At 40.8% G+C, this 12,760-nt stretch overlaps 1 long non-coding RNA gene across 1 annotated transcript; it reads right to left on the reverse strand.

Moving 5' to 3' along the window:
* Positions 1 to 2,366: 2,366 nt before the first annotated feature.
* Positions 2,367 to 6,909, reverse strand: LOC134807058 (uncharacterized). Its single transcript, XR_010146608.1, has 3 exons — positions 6,809 to 6,909; positions 3,102 to 5,301; positions 2,367 to 2,807 (listed from the first exon to the last, which is right to left on the reverse strand). It is a non-coding gene; the product is annotated as an uncharacterized LOC134807058 (long non-coding RNA).
* Between the last annotated feature and the right edge of the window lie 5,851 nt (positions 6,910 to 12,760).

Genomic DNA, 12,760 nt, shown 5'->3' on the forward strand with positions numbered 1-12,760 from the left:
TCTGCCCACCTCAGCCTCCCAAAGTGCTGGGATAATAGGCATGAGCCACTGTGCCTGGCCACATATAAGTTTTGACACTCTAAAAACTTAACCACTAGTAGCTTTTGACCTGATATGACACTCTAAAAACCACTAATAGCTTTTGACCTGAAGCCTTATCGATGACATAGTCAATTAACACATATTTTGTGTTACATGTATTATATACTGTATAGTAATTAAGCAAGCTAGAGAAAAGAAAATGTTATTAAGAAAATAATAAGGAAGATAAAAAGTATTCACTATTCATTAGGTGGAAGTGTATCGTTAGAAAGGTCTCTATCCTACTCACATTGGGTATGCTAAAGAGGTGGGGTTGGTCTTGTTGCAGGGATGGCAGAGGTGGAAGAAGATCTGTGTATAAGTGGATCTGCACAGCTCAAACCCATGTTGTTCAAGGCTTACATGCACACACACACACACACACACACATATATACACACACATGTATGTATGTATGTATGAATATTGGGCTGCCTATGGTGGTAATAACATTTGGGACAAACAAGAATGTGACTGAAGAACTTGAAATCTGGGGAATGAGATGTCCATATGGAGGCTTTGAAAAGCTTTGACATTTACCTGGAAATTCTGAAGGCTACTCACATACATAGGACTGTGGACATGCCTGAGCTATGGGCATGGTCAGAAAAGACTTGAGAAGGCCCTAAGCTCTTACCTCTGACTGACCTTGAGTATGCACAAGGAGGAATTTACAGCTAAAGCAGAGATGTGAACTACCTGCCTGAGTGTTAAAGGTTTGCCACAATGTGCCCACAGGAACTCTTAGCAAAGCCTGGGAGACTTATGGAGACTTATTTGTTCTAGACATTTGAGGAAATTTCTGCAATTCTTAGCTGATGACTAAGCGAACTGAGCAGATACTTCAGTCACCACACTTGAAAAAGGATAGAGACTTTATAGAATTAGTCCAGGAAAGTTACTAAGAAACAGCAACAACAACAAACAAAACAAATAAACAACCAGCAATATTAATAAACCCTGGGACGGGAGAGAGTCTGATTTCCATAGTTGTTACATTATATTATGTAAAATGACTATTTTCAACAGGAAATTATGAGACTCAAAGTAGGGCCCATATATTGGAAAAAAAAAAGCAGTTAATAGAAACTGTCCCTCAGAAAGCCTTGATGCTAAACTTACAAGGCCAAGTTGTTAAATCAGTGATATTAAATGTTTGAAGAACTAAAGGAAACCATGTATAAAGAACCAAAGGAAAGTATGAAAATGATATAAAACTTAAGAGAGAATATCAATAAAGAGATAGACATTTAAATAATTTCTTTTTAAATAAAACAACCAAATAGAAATTCTAGAGTCAAAAAGTACTGAAACAAAAAAATTCACTAGAGGGTTTCAAGAGCATATTTGAAAAAGAATCAGTGAACCTGAAGATAAACCAATTGAGAAAATCTGGTCTGAGAAAGAGAAAGAAAAAAAGATTAACAAAGATGAAGAGAACCTTGCAGATCTATAGGATACCATCAAGCATGCCAATCTATGCATAATGGTAGTCTCAGAAGAGAGAAAAAGGAGCAAAAAATATGCTTGACAAAATAATGGCCAAAAACTGCCAGCGTTTGATGAAAAACATTAATCTATACATCAAAGAAACTCAACAGACTCCAAGTATAGTTGACCCTTGAACAACATGGGTTTGAGCTGTTCAGGTCCACTTATATGGAACTTTTACTCACCTCTGCCATCCCTGAGATGGCAAGACCAACCCCTCTTTTTCCTTCTCCTCTTTAGCCTACTCAATGTGAAAACAGAGGGGATGAATTCCTTTCTGATTACCCACTTAATGAATAGTAAATATATTTTCCTTATTATTTTCTTTTCTCTGGCTGGCTTAATGGTAAAAATACAGTATATGATACTTATAACATTAAAAAAAGTGTTAATCAGCTGTTTATGTTGTCAGTAACATTCTGGCCAATAGTAGACTATTGGTAGTTAAGTTTTTGGGAAGTCAAAAGTTGTATGTGGATTTTTTTTCTACCCTCTTCTCACAGGTATGTACATGTGGAAGTTTGACTAGTGGGGTCGGCACCCCAGCCCCTCATGTTGTTCAAGGTTATACTGTAGTATAAATGCAAAGAGATGCACACCTATACACAACATAACCAACTGGAAAACCAAGGGCACAGAGAGTATATTGAAAGCAGAAAGACAGAAGCAGCTCATCATCTCTGAGGTATTCTTGATAAGATTAACAGCCAAATTCTTTCCAGTAACTTTATGAATATAAACTATTATTATGAATATAGACTATCAGAATGATTCCAGCTCCATATAAAAATATTTACGGACCATGACAAAGTGGAATTTATTCCAGGAATACAGGCTCAGCATACATTATCATATATCATATTAATAGAATAATGGACAAAAGCCAAACAGTCATGTCATAGATATGAAAAAGCACTTGAGAAAATTCAACACACTTTAATGATTAAAAAAACAAACAAGAAACCTGGAATAGAAGGAAACTTCCTCAGCCTGATAAAGGGCATCTATGAAAACACACTGCTAATGTCACTTTGTGGTGAAAGGCTTGAAAAAATTATCCCATCTTAGTCTGTGTTACTATTAATATAAAAGAATACCTGAGGCTGGGTAATTCATGAAGAAAAGAGGTTCATTTGTCTCACGGTTCTGCAGGCTGCACAAGAATCATGGCATTGGCATCTGCTTCTAGTGAAGGCTCCAGGCTGATTCCACTTATGGCAGAAAGTGAAGAGGAGCTGGTATATGCATATCATATGGTGAGAGAGGAAACAAGAGAGAGACTAGAGGAGGTACCAGGCTTTTTTCAACAACCAGTTCTTGTGGGAACTAAAAGTAAGAACTCACTCTCGTGAGAATGGTACAGAGCTATTCATGAAGGATCCACCCCCACAACCCAAACACTCCTACCAGGCCCCATCTTTAACACTGGGGATCAGATTTCAACATGAGACTTGGCAGGGCCAAACAAATCATATTCAAACCATAGTACCACCTAAGATCAGGAATAAGACAAGGACGTTCACTCTTACCATTTATATTCAGTGTTGTACCAAGGGCTGCATACCCATCAGTCAGAATCCTTGTGTCATGGCATCCTCCAGGTGTCACTTTTCCAGTTGGAAACCTCTGTGGCCAGTGGTGCCTTTGCCAGAGTTTTGCTCAAGCCTGCTGGGCTTGTTCCACCCACTCGGCATGGCAGGCTGCACTCAGCTCATGCTACTGGCCTGGCTCCCACACCTTCAAAGAATGATCCAGGCATGGAGAGGAGAGGGGTGCACAAGTAAGCAAGCATGGGGTCTGGCTGCTGCACATAGCCAAGCATTGGCTGCTGTGGTGGGGTGGGCAGTTCCAGGTGCCACCACAGGTGCTGGCTCTGTTCAAGCCTGTGGCTGGATCAGATGCACTATAAGTGGCTTCTGCTGTGGGCACTCACATCTGGACAAGGGGAACATGGTGGCACTTGGAAGCTCCAAGACACTAGAAACCACAGAGCCCCAAAGAGGGTGTCACAGCCCTGGCTGGGGGAGCCTGTGCATCTGGGCTCCCTGAAGGGCTGCAGCTCTTCTCTCCTTCTCATTGCCTGCAGTGTGACGAGTGGGGTGGAGGCAGGTGTTTTAGCTCTGTTTGTGTTATAGCTCTTTCAGTTCCACCATTCAACAGGTCCTGAATTTTTGTCCTGTATCCAGGAAGAATGAGGTATGCAGAAAACTGGAGGGTGAGCAAGGCAGAAAGGAACTTTCTTGAGCAAAAGAGTGACAGAACAGCTCTTGGGAGACCTGGAGTTGGTAGCTCCTTTCCACAGGCAGGTCATCCCAACTAGTTCAGCCCTCAGTGGAGAGGAGCCCCAGATTGGGTAGCTCCATTTCACAGGCAGGTCATCCTGACAAGTGTCCAGCTCTCTGGGGAGAGGAGACCTGGAGTGGGTAGCTCCTTTCCACAGGCAGTTAGTCCTGATGAGTGCATCCCTCAGCAGAGAGGAGACCAGAGTGGGCAGCTCCTACCTGCAGGCAGGTCATCCCAACAAGTGTCCAGCTCTCAGAAGAAAGGACACCTGGAGTGGATAGCTCCTTTCTGCAGGCAGGTAGTCCTGACAAGTGCAGCCCTCAGCAGAGAAGAGACCCAGAGAAGGTAGCTCCTAGCTGCAGGCAGGTTGTCCAGATGAGTGTCCAGCTCTCAGGGGAGAGGAAACCCAGAGTAGGTAGCTCCTTTCCACAGACAGGTTGTCCCAACAAGTGTTCAACTCTCAGCAGGAAGGAGACCCAGAGTGAGTAGCTCTTTTCCACAGGCAGGTCATACTGACAAGTAGAGGAGACCTGAAGTGGGTAGCTCCTTCCTGCAGCTGGTAGTCCTGACATCTGTATGAGTCTAGCTAGGTAACATAGTTTTTATGGGCTCAGAAAGGAGGAAGTGTGTTCTGATTGGCCCATGGGTGGCCATGGGCAGGCCTGGAAAAAGCACCATAAGTTCTCACTCCAGGCCGCAGACTCCACCTGGAGCTGACAGCCCAGCCCCCAGGCTTCATGCCATCCATAGCTTGAAGGTTGCGTTTCACTGGGAACCTGCCCCTTTCTGCCCAGGAGCCTGTCTGCCTCCTGTCACCATCAACATGTTGTCCACACCGCCCAGGCTGTTCATGCTGAGGTTTGCCTACAGGCCCACACTGAGCCACCCTCAGCACCCCCTTGGTCTCCCTCTTGTGCTCTTCAGTTCCCAAAGTCTGGATGGCCTGAGACAGCAGGGGGCTGGCATGTCAGCACTGCCCTGAGTGCGTGGGTACCCAGCTGGGTAACAACAGTGCCTGGGCTCTGCCACAACTTTGCTCTGCCCCAGAGTAGGGGCCAGGAGCAGGGAGAGGCCAGGCAGTGGGAGCAGGCACTTTCAAGCCTATGGGAACAAAGGGCTTCCGGGGCCCCTGAGACCTCAGGGATGCCTGGGTCCGTGGCTACAGCTGAGAAGCTGCAGCTGTGCCTGGGAGCATGTGGCTCCTGCTCCACTGACTTGTTAGGGGGTGGGGCTCCCACCTGTTCCCGGCCCCCGTGGGCTCAGCAGAGTGTGCAGCCCCAGTTGTGCTTCCCCTGCTGAAGCTGGCATCTTCACAGTGGCTACTCCAGACAGGCCACTGCTGCCATCACTTGCACCAACCTGTAGGTGACAGTCTTCCTCCATGAAGCCAGTTCATATACTCTAGAATTTACTCCTCCATGAAATATGCAAAGAAACAGCCCAAGGCTACAAGAAATACACACACACGAAATCAAAGAAACAGGACACCACCAAAGGAACACAATAATTTTCCAATAACCAACCCCAAAGAAATGGATATCTACAAATTGCCTTCCAAACAATTAGAAATAATTGTTTTTAAAGAAGTTCAGCATGCAATAGGAGAACACAGTTGGACAACTCAGTGAAAACAGAAAAAGAGTCTACGGCCATACCACCTCGAACATGTCTGATTTCATCTGAAAACAGAGAAAGAATACATGAACAATACAAGAAGTTCAACAGGAAGATAGAACTTATAAAAAAGAACCAGGCTGGGAGTGGTGGCTCACACCTGTAATCCTAGCACTTTGGGAGGCCAAGGTGGGCGGATTGCCTGAGCTCAGGAGTTTGAGACCAGCCTGGGCAACACAGTGAAACCCCATATCTACTAAAATACAAAAAATTAGCTGGGCATGGTGGTGTGCACCTGTAATCCCAGCTACTCAGGAGACTGAGACAGGAGAATCACTTGAACCTGGGAGGCGGAGGTTGCAGTGAGCTGAGGTCTTGCCACTGCACTCCAGCCTGGGTGACAGAATGAGACTCCAACTCAAAAAAAGAAAAAAAAAAAAGAAAAAGAAAAAGAAAGAAATTCTGGAACCAAAAAACCTAATGACTGATATTAAAAACACAATAGAGAACTTCAAAAATAGACTTTATTGAGCAGAAGAAAGAATTTGTGCCCTTGAAGACAGGTTATTTGAAATTATCCAGTCAGAGGAGAAAAAAGAATGAAAAAGAGTGAAGAAAATTTATAGGACTTATGGGACACCATCAAGCAAACCAATATGTGCATAATGAGAGTACTAGAAGAAGAAAAGCAAGAGAAAGAGGTAAAAAGCTTTTTTAAAGAAATGATGGGTTAGGTGCAGTGGCTCATGCCTATAATCCCAGCACTTTGGGAGGTCGAGGCAGGTGGATCACCTGAGGTCAGGAGTTAAAGACCAGCTTGGCCAACATGGTGAAACCTTGTCTCTACTTAAACTACAAAAATTAGCCAGGTGTGGTGGCAGGTGCCTGTAATTCCAGCTACTCGGGAGGCTGAGGCAGGAGAATGACTTGAACTTGGGAGGCAGACGTTGCAATGAACTGAGATTGTGCCACTGTACTCCAGCCTGGGTGACAGAGCAAGACTCCTTCTCAAAAAATTATAATAATAATAATGATAATAAAATAAAATAAAGAAGTAATGGCTGAAAACTTCTCAAATTTTGAGAGGGAAATGGATATCCAGATTCATGAAGCTTACAGGTTTTCAAAGAGGATCAATTCAAGACTATACCAAGGTACATTTTAATCAAATTGTCTAAAATAAAGGACACTGAAAGAATTTTAAAGCTGCAAGAGAAAAGTAATGCATCACATATAGGGAATCACCATAAGACTATCAGTGGCTTTCTCATCAGAAACCTTGCATGCCAGAAGAGAATAGGATGATATATTGAAAGAACTGGAAAAAAAAACTACTTACCGTGAATCTACATCTGGCAAGATTATCCTTTAAAAATGAAGGGGAGATGAATTCTTCCTTGGACAAACAAAAACAAAGGGAGTCTGTCACTACTAGCCCAGCTGTAAAAGAAATGTTTAAAAGAGTTATTTCTTCAAATTGAAATGAAAACACACTAAATAGTATAATGAAAACATATAAAAGCATAAATAGTATGAGTAAAGGAAAATATATGGACAAATATAGATTAATGTAAAACTATAATGGTGGGGCCTAACTTACTTTTAACCCTAATATAAAAATTAAAAGATAAAAATTTGTCAAAGGATACACAATATAAAAGGCAACAAACTCTGACTACAAGAACACAAAGTGTAGGGGTGGGGAGTAAAAATGTAAAACGGTTTTTGGTTTTGGTTTTTTTTAGAGACAAGGTCTTACTACATTGCACAGGCTGGTCTCAAACACCTCACTTCAAGCAATCCTCCTGTCTCAGCCTCCCAAAGCACTGGGATTACAGGTGTGAGCCACCATGCCTGGCCAAAAGTATAAAGGTTTTGGATGTGATTGAAATAGTTATAAACTTAAAAATAGATGGTTAGAAATACAAGATATTTTTCATAAGCCTCAAGTTAACCACAAAGAATAAAATCTGTAACAGATACAGAAAACATAAAGAGATGAGAATCAAAGCAACCACTATAAAACATCAAATAACAAACGAATATAATAAGAGAGGAAGAGAGGGGCAATATAACTGCAAAAGACACAAACCAGTTAACAGAATGGCAATAGTAGTCCTCAGCTATCACTAATTACTTTAAATGTAAATGGATTAAACTCACCAATTAAAAGGCATAGAGTGGCTGTGTAATTTGAAAGAACAGGATCCAATGGTATGTTGCTTATAAGAGACTGATTTTAGAGTTAAAGACACATATAGACTAAAAGTGAAGAGATGAGAAAAGATTTCTCAAGCAAATGGTAACCAAGAATACGCAGGGTAACTATACTTATGTTAGACATAACAGATTTTAGTTTAAAGCTGCCTGCAGAGACAAAGTCTTGATATAATTATAAAAAGATCATTTCAACATGATTATGTAACAATTATAAATATGTATATACTGAACAAAGAGCATCTAAATATATAAAGCAGATGTTGACAGATCTGAAGGCAGAATTTGACAGTAACATGATAATAGTAGAGGATTTCAATACTCCACTTATAATAATGTACAGAATATCAAAAAAGAAACAGAAAACACTATAAAACAAATGATCCTAACAGATATATAAAGAAATTTGCACCCAACAACAGAAGATTATCCACTTTTCTCAAGCATACATGGAACATTCTCTAGGATAGATCATATGTTAGATTACAAAACAAGTGACCTAATTTAAGAATATTGGAATTATTCCAAGTATCTTTCTGGACCACAAGGGATGAAAGTAGAAATCAATAATCTTAAGAAAATAGGAAAAATCACAAACACATAGAAACTCAACAACAAACTCTTGAACAACTCTTGGGTCAAAGAGGAAATCAACGGGTAATTTTAAGAGTATCTTGAGGCTAGAAATGGTGGCTCACATCTATAATCCCACTGCTTTGGGAGACCAAGATGGGAAAATTGCTTGAGACCAAGAGTTTGAGGCTAGCCTGGGCAAAGAAAAAAAAAAAAAGAAAGAAAAGAAAGAAAGAAAAGAAAGAGAGAAAGAAAGGGAAAAAAAAGAGAAAAACAGTAGAACATACCAAAATTTATAGGGTGCAGCAAAAGCAATACTAAAAGGGAAGTATATAGTGATAAATGCCTACATTAAAAGAAGAAAGAAGGCCGGGCACAGTGGCTCATGCCTGTAATCCCAGCACTTTGGGAGGCCGAGGTGGGAGGATCACTTGAGGTCAGGAGTTTGAGACCAGCCTGGCCAACATGGCAAAATCTCATCTCTACTAAAAATACAAAAAATTAGCCAAGCATGGTGGTGCGTGCCTGTAATCCCAGCTACGTGGGAGGCTGAGGCAGGAGATCACTTGAACCTGGGAGGTAGAGGTTGCAGTGAGCCAAGATCATGCCACTGCACTCCAGCCTGGGTGACAGAGCATGACTCAGTCTCAAAAAGAAAGAAAAAGAAAGAAAGAGAAAGAAAAAGAAAGAAAGAAAAGAAAGAAAGAAAGAAAGGAAGGAAGGAAGGAAGAGAAAGAAAGAAGGGAGGGAGGGAGGGAGGGGAGAGAGGGAGGGAGGAAGGGAGGAAGGAGAAAGATCTCAAATAAGATATTACACCTCAAAGAACTAGAAAAAGAGCAAACTAAGCCCCAAATTAGTGGAATAAAGGAATTAATAAAGATCAAAGAAGAAATAGAGAATATATTTATTTATTTGTTTATTTTTTTGAGACAGAGTCTCACTGTGTCACCCAGGCTGGAGTGCAGTGGCATGATCCCAGGTTCAAGTGATTCTCGTGCCTGAGCCTCCTGAGTAGCTGGGATTACAGGTGCCCACCAGCATGCCCGGTTAATTTTTGTATTCTTAGTAAGAGACGGGGTTTCACTGTGTTGGTCAGGCTGGTCTCGAACTCCTGACCTCAGGAATTGATTCCTGCTGGGATTACAGGCATGAGCCACTAGGCCTGGCCTCAAATAGAGAATTTTATAAGCAAGAGAAAAAATTCCATAAGACTAAGAGTTGGTTTTTTGAAAACAAAAAATCAACAAAAAATCTCAGTCTTTGCTAGACTGAGAAAAAAGAAGAAAAACTCAAATAAACCAGAAATAAGAGAGGACGCATTGCAAAGAGTGCCTCAGAAATAAAAAGAATCGGCCAAGCATAGTGGCTTATGCCTATAATCCCAGCACTTCGGGAGGCCAGGGAGGGTGGATCACTTGAGGTCAGGAGTTCGAGACCAGCCTGGCCAACATGGTGAAACCCCATCTCTACTAAAAATACACAAATTAGCCGAGTGTGATGGCACATGCCTGTAATCCCAGCTACTTGGGAGGCTGAGGCATGAGAATTGCTTGAACCCAGGAGGTGGAGGCTGCAGTGAGCTGAGATCATGCCACTGCATTCCAACCTTGGTGATGGAGTGGGACTGTCTCAAAAAAAAAAAAATGAATCATAAGGGACTATTATGAACAATTTAATTATATGCCAATAAACTATAACTTAGAAGATTAGAACCATATACCCTGAATTAAGAAAATATAGAAAGCCTGAAGAAACCAATAACAAGTAAGAACATTGAATCAATAATCAAAGCCTTCCAGCAAAGAAAAGCCCAGAATCAGATGGCCTCCTGGGTGAATTGTACGAAACATTTGTAAAATAATTAATACCCTTTCTCCTTAAACTCTTCCCAAAAAGATAAGGAATACTTCCAAATTCATTCTATGAGGCCAGCATCATCCTGACACCAAAACCAGACAAAAACACTATACAAAAAAAAAAGAAAGAAAGAAAGAAAGAAAACTAAAGAGCAATAGTCCCAATGAATATACGTGCAAAAGTCCTCAATGAAATGCTAGCAAACTGAATTCAGTTGCTCATTAAAGGGATCATACACTATGACCAACTTGAGTTTATCCTTGGGAGTTAAGGATGGTTCACTATATGCAAATCAACCAATGAGATACAGCACATTAACAAAATGAAAGAAAAAACCACATGATCTTCTCAATAGATGCAGAAAAAAAATTTGACAAAATTTGCCATCCATTCATGATTAAAGCTACAACAAAATAAATATAGCAGGAACTTACCTCAAAACAACAAAGATCATATATGAAAAGCCCAAACCTAACACCACAATCAAACCTTGGGGGACAGGTCGAAAGCTTCCCCCAAGATCCAATACAAGGCAAGGATGTTCATGCTTGACACTTCTGTTCAACATATTACTGGAAGTTCTTGCCAGAATAATTAGACCAAAATAACATCCAAATTGTAAAAGAATAAGTAAAATTATCTCTGTTTGCAGATGACACAATCAAATATGTACAGAACCCTAAAGGAAAAAAATCTGTTGGAACTAACTAACCAATTTAGTAAAGTTACAGGATAACCAACATACTAAAACACACAAACAGCAAAACTACCTGAAAAGGAAATTTAAAAAACAATCCCATTTACAATAGCTAAAACTTAACCAAAACAGAAACACTTGCATGCTGAAAATTATGAAACATTGATGAAGGAAACTGAAGAAGACACAGATGAATGGAAATACATCCTATGTTCATGGATTGGAAAATTCAATATTTTTAAAATGTCAACATTAGGCCAGGCACAGAGGCTCATGCCTGTAATCCCAGCACTTTGGGAGGCTGAGGTGGGTGGATCACCTGAGATGGGGAGTTCGAGACTAGCCTGACCAACTTGGAGAAACCCCGTGTCTACTAAAAATACAAAATTAGCCAGGCATGGTGGTGCATGCCTGTAATCCCAGCTACTCGAGAGGCTGAGGCAGGAGAATCCCTTGAACCCTGCAGCTGGAGGTTACAGTGAGCTGAGATCACGCCATTGCACTCCAGCCTGGGCAACAAGAGCGAAACTCTGTCTCAAAAAAAAAAAAGAAAAAAAAAGCCACATTATTCAAAGTGATCTACAGATTCAGTACAATCTCTATCACAATCCCACTGGCATTCTTTATAGAAATAGAAAAACTTATGCTAAAATTTATATGGAACCACAATAGACCCCACATAGCCAAGTCAATCTTGAGCAAGAAAAATGAAGCTAGAGGCATCACACTTCCTGACTTCAAAATATATTACAAAGTGACATTAATCAAAGCAGCATGTTGCTGACATAAAAACAGACATATAGACGAATGGAACAAAATAGAGAACCCAGTCAACTGATCTTTGACAGAGGTGCCAAGAACACACAATGGGGAAAGGATAGCCCCTTACATAAGTGATGTGGGGAAAACTGATACGAGCATACTTAATTTTACTGTAGTTTGCTTTTTTGTGCTTCACAGATCCTGCATTTTTTATTAATTGAAGGTTTGTGGCAACCCTGCACTGACCAAGTCTATCGGTGTCACTTTTCCAAGAGCATGTGCTCACTTTTGGGTCTTTGTCACATTTTGGTTATTCTTTTAATATTTAAAATTTTTTGTTATTATTATATCTATTATGGCGATCTGTGGTCAGTGATCTTTCATGTTATTATTGCAATTGTTTTGGGGCACCACAAACTGCACCCATATGAGATAGTGAACTTAATTGATAAGTATTGGGTGTGTTTTTGCTGCCCCACCAACCGACATTCCCCCCATCTCTCTCCCCCTGCTTGGGTCTATTCCCCAAGACACAAGAATATTGAAATTAGGCCAACTAATGATGCTAAAATGGCCTCTAATTGTTCAAGTGAAAGGAAGAGTTGCACATTTATCACCTTAAATCAAAAGCTGAAAGCAATTAAGCTTAATGAGGAAGGCATGTCAAAGGCTGAGATATGCTGAAACCTAGGACTCTTGCACCAAACAGCAAAGTTGTGAATGCAAAGGAAAAATCCTTGAAGGATATTAAAAGTGCTACTCCAGTGAACATATGAATAATAAGAAAGCAAAACAGACTTATTGTTGACAGAGAGAAAGTTTAGTGGCCTGGATAGAAGATCAAACCAGCCACAATATTGTATTAAGCCAAAGCCTAATTCAGAGCCAGGCCTTAACTCTCTTCAATTCTGTGAAGGCTGAGAGAGGTGAGGAAGCTGGAGAAGAAAAGTCTGAAGCTAGCAGAAATTAATTCATGAGGTTTAAGGGAAGAAGCCAACTCCATAGCATAAAAGTTAAAGATGAAACAGCAAGTGCTGATGTAGAAGTTACAGCAACCTTTATCCAGAAGATCTAGCTAAGATAATTGATAAAGGTGGCTACTCTAAAGAACAGATTTTTCAATGTACACAAAATAGCCTTCTATTGGGAGAAGATGCCATCTAGGACTTTGATAGCTAAAGAGAA

This window comes from Pan troglodytes, chromosome 1 (genome assembly GCF_028858775.2).
Source record: "Pan troglodytes isolate AG18354 chromosome 1, NHGRI_mPanTro3-v2.0_pri, whole genome shotgun sequence".
In the NCBI taxonomy this organism is placed as follows: domain Eukaryota; kingdom Metazoa; phylum Chordata; class Mammalia; order Primates; family Hominidae; genus Pan; species Pan troglodytes.